The following is a 13,066-nucleotide window of genomic DNA, read 5'->3' on the forward strand; positions in this document are numbered from 1 at the left end:
CTGGGCCAGGGCACAGAAGAGGCAGCCCGCACCCCCCGCCCCGGGGCAAGGGACACACAGGCGTTGCCTGCCGTGCAGTCTGTCACCCTAACCCTCTATGAGGCAGGAGAGGCGGTAGGGACCTGGGCAGGGTAACCCCCAGATCACTTCCCCATTTCTTTCCTAAGCGGGCTTCTGCTCGTCTCTGGTCACTGGCTGCTTCACCAGCCCGGTGCCCCACAAATAAGAGAAGAGCTCGGGAGAGACGGGGTGTAACACGTGTGCTTCCGGAGAGGATGGGCTTGGATGGACCCTAAGCATCCCTCCTCCGTGGGGTGGGGCAGCTGCAGAGCGCCCGGCACAGGCTTGCGCGGGCTCACCCTGGAGAGCAAGCACGAAGCCTCTGCCCGTGGCCCGCACGTGGTGAGTGTGCTCCTTCATTGTAGCCGTATTTGCCATCAGAAAAGGGACCTCCAAGGGCAGGGCCACGGCCACGTTTGTGCAGTGCCTCAGTGGGCACACATGCTGAGGAGCTCTGTCCCTTGGCGTTTGTGTGCGTGTGTTGGGGGGGAGGGTTCAGCAGGGACCACCCACTCCTCCAGGCTCATCACTGCCTGCAGCGCAGCAAACCTGCCACCTAAGAGGAGGTGCCCCCGCAGGGAGGCCTGGTGAGAGGGCTGTCGCCTTCGCAGCCCCTTGTGGTGGGAGGAGTCACCAGGGCGGGCTCTCCAGGACACAGGCCCAGCAGCCCCGAGAGGCTATCCTCCACCTGTGGACTCTCTCGGAAAGGTCCAGGGCCCCAGGTGGGGTCAGCCAGCAGGAGAGATGCACCATGATGACCTGGTTAGAGGGGAGTCCCTTGGGCCCAACAGAGCAGGTCACACCCTGCTCTTCCCAGACCTAACGGTTTAACTCAGCAGGGGTGGGAAGAGGGATATACAAGAGGGCAAAAATATACAAGGGAAAGTGGCCCAAATGGCAGGCTCAGCCCATCTGCCAGCTGTTTCCATGGCACCATTGGTTCTGTCCCATGCTTGTCACCCAGGCCAGGAAGGCACGTGGCGATGAGGCGCCCAGGTGAACGGTGTGGCTTTCTGGGGTAAGGACTGCCTCAGACCCCAGCCCTTGACCCCGAGACAGGTTTCACACCTTCGAGTGGGTTGTGTGCACTGCACGGGTGACCTGCGTTCTGTTCTGTCTGCCATATCCTGTTCCTGAAACACTGAAGGTCAAGGCTGATTCTCCAGATGCAAACAGGGCCGCGTGGAACAAGGGGAGACTATCGCATTGCTGTTTCTACAGGCCAGGTTTCTGCCAAGTGGCTGAAATAATGTTCGAACTGTCGTGTAGACAGAGGGACCCCTTTCAGAGGGTGTGCGTCTGGGGTCTGTTTTCCACATCTTTATTCCAATGATGTTATTCTCCTAATTTGGACACCTTAAATTCAGCTGCATACCCATACCGCCGTTATGTCATTATTAGTAATCCCAACTTCTTGTTTAATTTGCATGCAAGATAGGGCTTGCCTGTAAAATGCATTGACAGAGGCAGTGTTCTATTTTTAGTGAAAGAGATGTTATCTCCAAATTACAGAGAAATGATTACATCAAGGTCCTCTGTTGATGAAATAAATAAACCACGAGAAAGAAAGAATGTGTATGAGTCGCTGAGAACCAAAGCTCGTTGGCTTTCTTGCGTCTGAAGGTCCCTTTGCCCACAAGTGTTGTCCAAGTGAACAGGTCACATGGCCGTGCGCCCTTCGTGGTTCAAGGAACAGCGACTGTGACGATCCTCTACGTCCCAAGAAAGTCCTCGACCACAACCCACCAGGGCAGGTGAGTGTGTTTAGGGGGACGAGAAGCAATATGTCCCTTTGGCTTCTACCTCCGCGGCGGAGGTCCTTCCACTCTTCTGGACCCAGAGACGGAGGTGCAGGGCAGGGAGGCTGTGAAGACAGAGACCCCTGGACGCGGGGTCTCGAGCCCCAGCGCCACTTCTGCAGGGGTAACCTTGACAGTCTTCTGACATCCTTGGGCTCAGATCTCCCCAGGTGCAGAGCGAGGACGGCCTGGTCCCCCCCGCTGCCGTAGCCACACTCTCCCTGGGGCGGGGTCCTCCCAGGGTGACCTCCCTCCAGGGTTCTGGGAAGGACGCCCCTTCCTCAGAGGACCAGTCAGGTACTTCGAGTTGTTAAAAATGTGTATCAGAAAGCTCCCATGTTCCATTTCTCTGATAATTAGTGATGTGGAGCATCTTTTCATGTGCTTTTTGGCCCTCTTTGTGTCTTCTTGGGAGAAATGTCTCTTTAGATCTTTGGCCCATTTTTTGATTGGGTTGTTTGTTTTTTTGACATAGAGCTGCATGAGCTGTTTGTATATTGTGGAGATTAATCCCTTGCTGGTCGCTTCATCTGCAAATATATGCTCCCATTCTGTGGGTTTTCTTTCTGTTTTGTTCCAGACCGGCTTGGATGCGGGGCTTGATGTTTACAGAGACGAGGTTCCTGTGAGGGGATGGGGTGGGAATGCTGGACTCCCTGTGCCTACGTTTCCTGTCAAACCTAAACCTGTTCTAAAAGATAAAGCCTGTGGATTAACAAAAAGATGGTATCACTGCCGTCTAGGTGATTACAGTCAGCGCCATGCTTAGCCTGCTGGGACCTTTGTGCAAATTAGACACACATTTCTTTCTTAAGGCATTTTATTGCCAGCAACCAGGGAGTTGTGCTGGTAAATATATAAATGTTGTATATGTCTATGTTTATAAATATGGACACAAGACTGAAGGCAGCGCAGTGTAAGACCTGCACGACAGTGCACGGAGGCCCTGCTTCTCCATCAGTCCACGGGGGAAGCAGACACACAAATTAGTTACTTGACAGAAAGGCAGGATGAGCCAAGTCCAGTAACGAGCGGAAAACAAAACCACGGGAAGGCAGAGGATGAAGAGAACTGCACGGCCGGGAAGACAAATGTCAGAGGCAAGAAAAGAAGTGGGGCCGCTGAATGGACTGAACCCTCGCCGTCTGCGGTCACTGTTCGGGCAAGCAGAGGGTCTGCTGACGGGCTCCTGGCCTGGCTCTAAGGGCGAGGGTCTGCGCAAACCTTGAGGCCACGCAAACATGAGACACTGAGTGGCCTCACAACTCTCCTGGGCGACCCACCAGGAAGGGGCGGTCCTCTTCACTCTGGCTGTCACAGCCCCCAAAGCAGCCTTGAAACTCACTCTGCCCCACAGGGCTGAGGCCGTGACCGCAGCACAGGGCGTGCGCGGAACTGTCTCGTGGTGGAGCCTCGGCTCCTGCGCTCGCCTTTGCCCAGATGCCCACGGAAACATATTTGGAGACGGCTGAGCCCCGGTTGGCGCCCACTGGTTTCTGGGTCATGGCTTTAGCCTCCCTGCCCTCGTTCACAAGACAAACACGCTAAACCAGCCTGGCTCCACGGAGAGCTGCCCCGGGTCCGTGTCCGAATGAGCTACCAAAGCTCACGCCCAGCGAGGGCAGAGCCCCCGCATGGTGTCCTGTAGGGCAGGGCAGGGCGGGCGGGGGCAGCCAGCCGGGGTGGGATCCAGCCCACGTGGGAGCGGGGCAGCCACGGCCGGGCAGAGCCCTGGGCAGAAACAGGGTGGGGGGGTCCCATCGACCCGTGCTCGCCTCGCATCCCAGCCGCCCTGTCGAGGGAGAGGCTGCAGGAGAAAGGCCAGAGCTGCCGGAGCACGGAACACATGAGCTGTCCTCACCACGGAGGCTGGGGAGACGTGGGCTCGAAGAGGTAGATCTTTAAAATTGGTGGCACTCTCCACGTCCATTGTGTTTTTCCAGAAATATTCCGTTTTCACTCTAACTCTCTAGCTATGTTGTTTGTGTATATTTACATGTAAGGAGTGAATGAACAAAAACAGTCATAGAAATTATCAACTTCAGGCCAGAAACTAAATCTTCTAGACATTAGTGGGGGGTAGGCGGATAGGCATCTGTTGTATTAGTATCTGCGTGTTTGAAATATTTCATTAACAAATAAACCTCCACCAAAGAAGCTATACGGATGGCAAGTAAGCACATGGATAGATGTTCAGTATCATTAGTCATTAAAGAAATTCAAATTTAAACTATAACAAGTTCTATATGCCTACTGGAATGGCTAAAATAAGAAAGAAAAAACCTGACAAGAGCAAGGGTTGACAAGAATGCAGGGCAACCAAAACTCCCATAGGTTGTTGGTAAAAAGGCAAATGTGAAAACCAGTTTGAAAACCAGTTTGGTGGTTTCTTATAAACATACACTTACCATATGACCAAAGTATCCCACTACCAGGTATTTAACCAAGAAAAATGAAAACTTATGTTCACATACATTATTTCTTAAATGCATTTTTTAAGTGAAAGGAGCCAGACTCAGAAGCTACCTACTGTGTGATTCCACTTACATGAGACTGGCGGCGGTCACCCAACTCTGTGCACTTGTCAAAACGAGAGCTGCACATCAAAAAGAGGATTTTACTGCATGCGCATTAAGGAAAAAAGTCTACATCTAAAGTAGGTTTACCTAGGGGCTTCAGATCTCAGGAAAATCATTTCCCCTTCTGAATGTCATAGAATTCTATTTTCCTAATAGGTAACATTCCTCGAAGTGCCGACTTAAATTTCAGAAAGAAAAACAAAGGAAAGAAGCTGACGTCACTGACACCTTCTGTGGGTCCCAACATGGAGGGTCAAGAAACGGTCGGAAAAGAGAGGCCAGCCTCCAGAGGGCCACGGCGAGCCCCTGAAAGCCACAGGAGGTTAAGTCAGAAGCATTTCTGAGATCGCAGTTTGTTTCTCCGTCAGTGTGGAAGCTGAGGCCCCGTGCGCTCAGTGTGGGCTGAGGACGGAGCGGGGAGAGTGGACAGCGGGGCAGGTGCCCCGAGGCGTGAACCTGGTGCTCCTCCTCTGTCTGTCACCAAACTCCCATGGCCCCTTCCCTTCCCTTCCCTTGGCCTTTCTCTCTTGCTGGACAAAGTTTCAAAATGCCACAATCCAAGAAACCTTCAGCAGCCCAGCCAGGTCCCCCGAGCACAGAAAAGTCAGAATCCCATGGTCACTCCTTTCTTGGCCTGCGCACCTGCTGGCTCCCCCAAGACTCTGTGGGAGCCCGCGGTTTGAAGATGCGGTGGGGTCCCTGGGCGGTCGGCAATCTCCCTTCACTATAGTCCTGGGGCTGCTAGTGCTATGGGCTGTGTCTCACTCATCCCACATCCCCAGAGACCGACAGATCGTTCCGGGTATCATTGATTTGTGAAGATGTGCAGAAAGGAAGAAAGAGCAGGGCACCTGGGCTCGGACTCCTGCCTCTGGCTCTGCCTCTCCCAGGAAGGGGGAAACTCCTGAGACAAAAGAGCAGATCTTCTGGGGGAAAGCTAACTGATCTTCGATGGGTTATTTGCACAGCACCTCAGACCACACACACTCAGAATGAATATTTCATAACTGAAATGAGAATTACCTTAATTGCAGAACCAGCCAAGTGATTTCTAAAGAGAGTGCGTTCAGTTCCCTTTGGCCCAGCTAGAACACACGGGCTCCTGTGTGATGTGTGGTCTCTTCTCTATGCTGGGGGCCTTGCCGGTGAGACCGCTGGTCATGCGGGGCAGCAGAGACACAGCAAGGAAGAGCCGCGGCCAAGACGAGTGGTCAGAGCAGTGACTCATCTCACTCGCTGCAGGACTGATCAACGTTCGCTTTCACAGGGAAAACGCCCAGGTCAAACTCGGTTCTTCAGTTATTAGAATTGCCATGTGGTTCCCCAAATCCTTGGCCTTAGTCACTGGCACGAGCTGAAGTGCAAGAGGAGGTCTGCCTGGAAGCTGGCCTCATTTGTTTCTGATTAAGATGAACTTTGTGTTAGAAAGGGAAAAGAAACAAGTCTTTCTGAGGTCTTTGGGCCGGAGTTTGGGCTTGGGACCTGCAGAGGCAGGAGTTCTGGCCCAGAGGCTCTCCTGCTCCACAGGCTGCAGGAGAAACCTTGGAGCCGTTGCCCCGAGGGACGGGCACCTGCCAGCCCGGCTTGGCCTCCCAGCCTCTGGGCCCTGTGGCCTGGCCCAGGCTCCAGGTCTTGAGACACTTTGTGGTGGCCCCACGTGTGGGCCTCAGAGCTAAACACTGTCGTTGACGGGAACCTGAGTAATGTTTGGTGGTTTCCCCAAATCAATCTCACCGGCAACTATTGTGAATACTCAAAGTAATGCATTATGTTCTGCTCTGGAAAGAGTTCCAGAAGGAGGACACTGGCTGTGGCTCTGAGGTGTTTATACACAGAACATAAAATTGACCATCTTGACCACTTTCAACTGAGAGCTCAGTGGCCTTAAGTACACTCACACTGTAGTGCAACCATCACCGCCGAACTCTCTGAAACTGAACCTCTGTCCCCATTAAACTCTGACTCCCCACCCCCTCCTCCAGCCCCTGGCACCTACCCTCCTGCTGTCTGTCTCTGTGAATCTGATTCCTCCAGGGACCTCATGTGAGTAGAATCACACAGTACTTGTCTTTTTGTGACTGGTTTATTCCACTAGGCATCACGTTCTCAAATTTCATCCATGTTGCACCAGGTGTCAGGATTTCCTTCCTTTCTGAGGCTGAATAATATTCCATTGTTTGGATGGACCGCATTGTGTTTATCCATCATCCTTCTACGGATGAACACTGGGGTTGCTTCCACCTCCTAGCTATTGTGAACAATGCTGCTGTGAATATGGGGGTACGAATATCTCTTTGAGATCCTGCTTTCATGTCTTCTGGGTACACACCCAGATGTGGAATTCCTAGACCACGTGGTAGTTCCATGTTTGATTTTTTGAGGAGGCTCCATACTGGTTTTCCACAGTGGCTGCCCCGTGTCTCACTCCCATCCTGCCTTGGTCAGTGTGGGCTGCTGCAACCAACTACTGGGTTTTTATAAACAAGAAGGATTTACTTCTCACGGTTCTGGAGGTTGAAGGCCACAGGGTGATGCAGGCAGGCTTGGTGCCTGGGGAGGACCCTTCCGGGTTCACAGACAGTCATCTTCTGGCCGTGTCCTCACATGATGGATGGAAAGGGCATGGGAGCTTCCTGGGGTCTCTTTTACAAGGCCACTAATCCCAGGACGTGAAGCCTCAGGACCCGGTCACCTCCCAAAGCCCCCACATACTCATTCCCTAAGCCTAACCCTGACCCTGACCCTAACCCTAGCCCTAGCCCTAGCCCTGACCCTGACCCTGACCCTAACCCTAGCCCTAGCCCTAGCCCTGACCCTGACCCTGACCCTAACCCTAGCCCTAGCCCTAGCCCTGACCCTGACCCTGACCCTAACCCTAACCCCATTACTCTGGGGTTAGGATTTCAGCATATGCACTCAGGGGAACACAGGCATTCAGACCACAGCACCCCAGGACTGAATTTTCTTTAAGTTAGAGACATACAGGTGCAGTTTTAAGCGAATGGAGTTGGTGGGTAACTGGGGGCTGGGGAGCAGGAACCCCGGATCAACCCATCACCAGCCATCTGGCATTTTCAGGGGCCTCTTCAAAAGATGGGTCCTTGGTGGAGTTTTGAAGGAAGGCACTTTGTCAGGAGGCAGGGAGGGATACAGAGGTGCTGCGCAGTGCCCGTTCAGAGTCCCTGGTGGAGTAGGGCCCTTGCTACGTCCTCAACGTGGACTGCGGGGAAAGCCCAGCGGGTAAAGTGCAGCAGCTTGAACCTGGCAAGAGCTGGGGGCTCAGTGCACCTGGGGGACAGATTGGGTTTTCGGGTTTTGGGGGTTTTTTTGGCAAGGAGGGTAGATCTAGGAGAATCAACTGCAGGGACCCGCTGATGTGAATTCAGACGCTTTGAGGATAATGATCACAGTACACATGCAAATAGCCACGATTCACGGGTGTTAACTTACTGATTCCCTAACACAGCTCCACGCAGGAGGAACTATACACCGCCACTTTACAGAGGTGAAGTGAGTCACCCAAGGTCACGTGACTTACGGGGAGGAGCCCGGATTCAACTCCAGGCTGTCTGGCTCCAGAGCCCAGGCCTCTGTGCACTGCTCTGTCTTCTCTGCCGAAAAAAGCGCCTTGAAAACCCAGACGCCTGCCCTCGAGGTGAGGGCGATGCAGGTGGGGAGACAGAAATGAACGAACAAACGAACGAGATACATAGCACGGGGGCTGTCAAATGTAAATATTTTTGGCTCTACAGGCCAAAAGGAAAAGCCGAGAGTGTTCAGTCCGTCTCCGTGGCAGCTACTCGATGGCCCCACTGGGTCGAGACGGCATCAGACGACACAGCCGAGAATCCCGTGACCGTGGCTCCAATTCAAGTCCGTTTATGGAAACTGACATTGCATGCCTGATGAGCTTGGGCCCCCAGAACGGGGGCGAGGGGACTTGTTCCTACCTTCATTTTTGTCTTAGACGCGTCTCTACCTGATACCATAGGAGGGTCTGCAAACCACAGTCCATGGGTCCAGTCCCACTTCTTAGTTCCACCGTATTTGACCTCACTGAACAATTTCCATTATCTACAGCAGCACCAGGAGTTGCTCTGGTTGCCTTAAATGACCTTGTCGGCCCAAAGTGTAAATAAAGTGAGTTTTAAACCAACTATACCACATGCCAAGCACACAGCCTGGGGCATGTGCTCAGGGCAGCTGCAACAGTTCCTGAGGTTGGGGGGGACTTTTGCTCCATCTGTGACCCTCCTGCTACCCCCTCCGCCAGGATTATTGCAAAATAAATCCCAGGCATCACACCAAGAAATAAATTGGTTTTAAAAACACATATGCCTTAGAAAATTTTTTATTTAACATAAATATATCAAGCAAATCAATTAAGGGTTATAGTAAATGTCCATGAATTTGTATTGCTTTAGATTCATCTGAGTTTACCAGAAAAATCCTCAATATTTCCTGATATAAATGCACCAAAGACATCTCACTAATCTAGTTGAACTGAAATCAGATTCCAGGGCACATTCATTTAAAAAAAAAAAAAAAGCCAAGGCCAAAGAGAACATCACGCAATATTAGAAAACACAGGAAGTTTTAATTTCCTCGGCGAGCCCTGCTGACCTGCGGGCGGGGGTATAACGAAGCCACTCCTGCCGGAGCTGGTGTGCAAAATCCAGAGGAAGCCCAAGGACGGGATGTTTGCAGCCGCTCCTCTGAGAAAGATGGGCTGACACGCATGCAACTCAGACCAAAATCGTCCCTAAGAACCAGCACTCTGTGACCTGTAACCTGTGCCCTGGGTCACGATGGAATATCCAACATTCATCCAGCACTTTTCAGCCAGCAGGGCACTTTCTCTCCCACGTCATTTCACTTGTGCCTCTAGGAACCTTGTTCAGAATCAGGAGAGCTTGGATCACAGCCTGTCCCTGTAAACCGCCGCATCTGGACACAGCCTCTCCCTCCGCTGGAAAGGCCCCTTCTGGTCACATCTTTCTGCTGAACTACATTTGTCCTCAACAGCCTGGCCAGAAAGAGGCCTCCGACCTCGGGGGACGGGGCTGGGGCAGGGCAGCCACGTGTCCTGGAGAGGACCAGCCGGCAGTGTCCCTGCCCGCCCGGGGGATGGGGGGCAGGTTCCAGTCCCTCCACAGCGGCCAGTCAGGGCCTCGGACACCCTGTTGCCTATGGTTGAGGCTGCACCTGCGAGCCTGTCCCAGCGTCACAGGCAAAACCCAGTCACCGTCGCAGACTCTTCAGGGCTCCTCACCTTCTTGCAACGGATGAGATGTGAGAGGAAGTGCCACGAGTCACCCGCAGTGGCCGCCCGAAGAGATGGCCTTCGCTCTGCCCGCGTCCCGACTCAGGATGGGGCCTCCTCCGCCGGAGGCTGCAGTGGCCGAGCTCCGCGGCCTCAGGCTCCGCGGGGAACGCCCGCTTCAGCTCCAGACGCGCTTTTCCACCTGCGGACGAAGGTCGAGTTGGAAAGGGTGGTTTAGCAGTGGGGCGCTGTGGGGCTGCGGGCTCGGTGCGTCCTGCCCTGCGGGGCCCACGCGGCGGGCGCTGGTCTGCATGCTCCACAACGGGGCACGCGGCCAACGGGACACCTTGTAGACGTGCGGCGACGGCCATCCCGCTGCCCTGGACATACTGAGGGGCGTTCCCGGACCCAGGCAATCCTGTCTTAAGAATGGGACGGTCCTGGGTCCGTCTGGACAAGTTGGTCACCGCCACATGTCTGGGGACCCTTCCCTGCACTGCCTGCTCCCCCCCCCGGGCATAGTTAACCCTCTCAGAGGGGGAGGGGTAACACTTTTCAACCCAGGCATATTCTTTTCCTCCTCCTACAGTACGCCGTTTCCTTTGTTTTCTTCCTCAGAATGAAGAGCCACGTGCATGGTGAGGAGCAGTGCCTGTGCCTCAGAAAGCCCGGGGCTGGGACCCCCGCCAGGTCACGAAGATTCATACTCCTCTGTGTGTCCCGGAGCCCAAGGATGCACATGACGCCCCTGGTCCCTGGAGTCCACCGGCCACAGCGGCCCTGAGGATAAGCAGAGGGGCAGTGCAGGCTGCAAGTCTCCCCCCGTTCCGTCTGCTCCCAAACCGTGTCCCCAGAAAACGGGAAGAAGGTGGCTAAGTGCCCTCCCTGCAGCACGTGACCAGGGAAGCTCCGGGCCGGATGACCCTGTTCTAGAGCTTTCTCGCAGGTGAACGGTCGGGGGAGTGCTGCCTTTGGTGTGCGGGGACGTTTCTCTAAACTCCCAGTTCCACCTTCGCGCCGGGGCGGGGTGGGCCCTCTCGCCATCTGTCTGTACCGTGTCCGCGCTGGACACACCACGAACGTGCAGGGTGACCAACCATCCCCCGGCCCGAGCCCGCGGGGCTCCCAGGACGCAGGCTGGCCCCGCACGGAGGCTTTCTGCGCGTCCAAGTGCAGGGACACCGGCTCTTCCCAGCTTGCATCGCTGGCCCCGTGGCAAGACCGGCCCATCGTCAATCCTGTCTGTGGACATTTGGGGCGCAGATGGGTTCAGGACAGACGGAGAAGCAGGGCGGCGGGAGCTCGCCTGGCACCTCACGGGGGGTGGGTGCCCATCTCACGAGGAGGTCAAGGCACGGAAGCGGGTAGCAGAGCCTCCCGGGAAGCTCTGTTCCCTGCCCGGCCAGCAGCTGGACACCACCTGTGAGCAGGGGTCCTGCCTGCGGCGCGCACCTCCCACTCGACGCCTCACGGCCAAGGTCGGGCTGCTCCCGGGGCTGAGAAGCACCGCCTGCCCCGTCCCCGTCCCCGCTCAGAGACGCACAGGGAGGCAGCTCTTCTGCCCCCACCCCCAGCTGCATCCACCTGCAGGGACCCCAGGCTCTTTGCCCTCCCCTGCTCCTGGCTCCGTGCCGTCCCTTGTGCCCCGCGGCGCCCACTCACCACAGACCTTCCCTCAGTCATCATGGGGGCCCGTCACTGGTCAGAGCACTTAGAGCCCTGGGAACCCGTCTGTGTACTCGTGTCGCCGAACTCCCAGGCCCATGAGGCTCCGGGCCGCCCTGCTCGGTCTGTGAAGCACTCCTTCCTCAGCCAGTCCCCCGACCCTTCATCACCGCCCCGCCCCACCCCGGGCTCCCTCCTTTGAGGGAACGGCCCTTCTCCATCTTCACATTTCCTGGCCACAGACCGGCTCGGTCCCTCCTGCCGCTGTAGCAAAGCACCACGGACGGGGGCGGCTTGAACGGCAGACATTTCTTTCCCACGTTTCTGGAGGCTGAGCCCGGGTCAGGGTGCCACCCGGGCTGGTGTCCCGTCGCTCGTCCTGCTTGTAGCTGCCATCCTCTCGCTGTGCCCTCACAGGTCCCCTCGGAATGGCTTCTCATAAGGACACTAATCCTATCTCGGGGGACCCACCACGTGGCCTGATCGCCCACAAAGGCCCCTCCTAGCTGCACACCTTGGGGTCAAGCTTCAGCATACGATTCTGGGGGGACACGTTCGTCCCACGGCAGAGGTGTCCCTCTTACAAGTGTCCCTCTGTCATCGCACGCTTCCTCCTTCTTCCAGTCATGCCTCCCGATGGCCAAGGCGGGGCTGGTGCTTTGGTCCCACCTGGAACGTCGGGCCCAGGCACTGTTGAAGGGGGCACGCGCACCCTTCGGGCACGGCACACCCTTTTGCTTTTCCTCATTCCTCTCCAGTGTTTGCCCGTAGTCACGCCTGTCCGCGTGGCGGTCACTGTAGAATAAATCGCGGTACCAGTGACTCGTAATACAATCAGCATTTTCTGTGTTGCTGCAGAGAACTCGTACTGTGTGGCGTTAGTTCTCTGCTGTTAGCATGCAGGTTCCTCCATCACCCGCATTCCTGTATGTCTGCGATTATTCCCAGATGGTCACGTGGCGCGAACGATTCCCGGGAGGCCCAGGGCTCTGCAGGGCAGGCGTCTCCTCACCTCATCAACCTTCTCCTGCCGTTTGAACGGCTCTCCGATGTCTTCCTTCATGTATCTTTAGTTTTGGACGGTTGTTTACGTTTGTCCTCCTCCTCCTCTTGGTGCTGGAAACACGCAGCTCATAAAACACCAAAGCCTGCGCTGCTCTCTGACTCTCTAAAGGACCCCGGGAGGGAGGCGAGGCAGGACTGGTCACCCAGGAAGCCATCGCCCGGGTGATACCGCCTGCTGCTAACTGGCGAACCGAGAGTCCGGTTCCTCTGATTCTTAGTTCTCTGGTCGGTCTTTAACAATAAACATCAAGGTGACGCGCACACGTGGTAGAGACCGAAGGATGCCGCGCGGCTGCGGTGGAGGCCGCACGGGCTGCGCCTTGTCCCCGCCGGCCCCGTGTTCTCTGACCAGCTCCTGGCGGACGCCCCTGAACCCCGACGTTTCCCACCGCCCTTCCCCAGGGCATGGATTTTAAGCGAGCTCCTGCGCTCCTGCCTGGGGGCCACAGCTGCTGGAGCTTTGGCTGCCTGTCTCTGAGACTCAGAGCCGTGCCCCCATCTGGCGGAGCCTGGAGACCCTGGCCTCCTCTGTGAGCTGCATGGTGGCCCCAGAGCCCACACATTCCCTCCATCAGCAAACTGGCCCTGAGGACGCAGATGTAATGCTCCGCCAGCCCTGTCCCTGGGGGGCTGAC

This window comes from Monodon monoceros, unplaced genomic scaffold, assembly GCF_005190385.1.
Source record: "Monodon monoceros isolate NGI ecotype Baffin Bay Population unplaced genomic scaffold, NGI_Narwhal_1 Super_Scaffold_3, whole genome shotgun sequence".
Lineage (NCBI taxonomy): Eukaryota > Metazoa > Chordata > Mammalia > Artiodactyla > Monodontidae > Monodon > Monodon monoceros.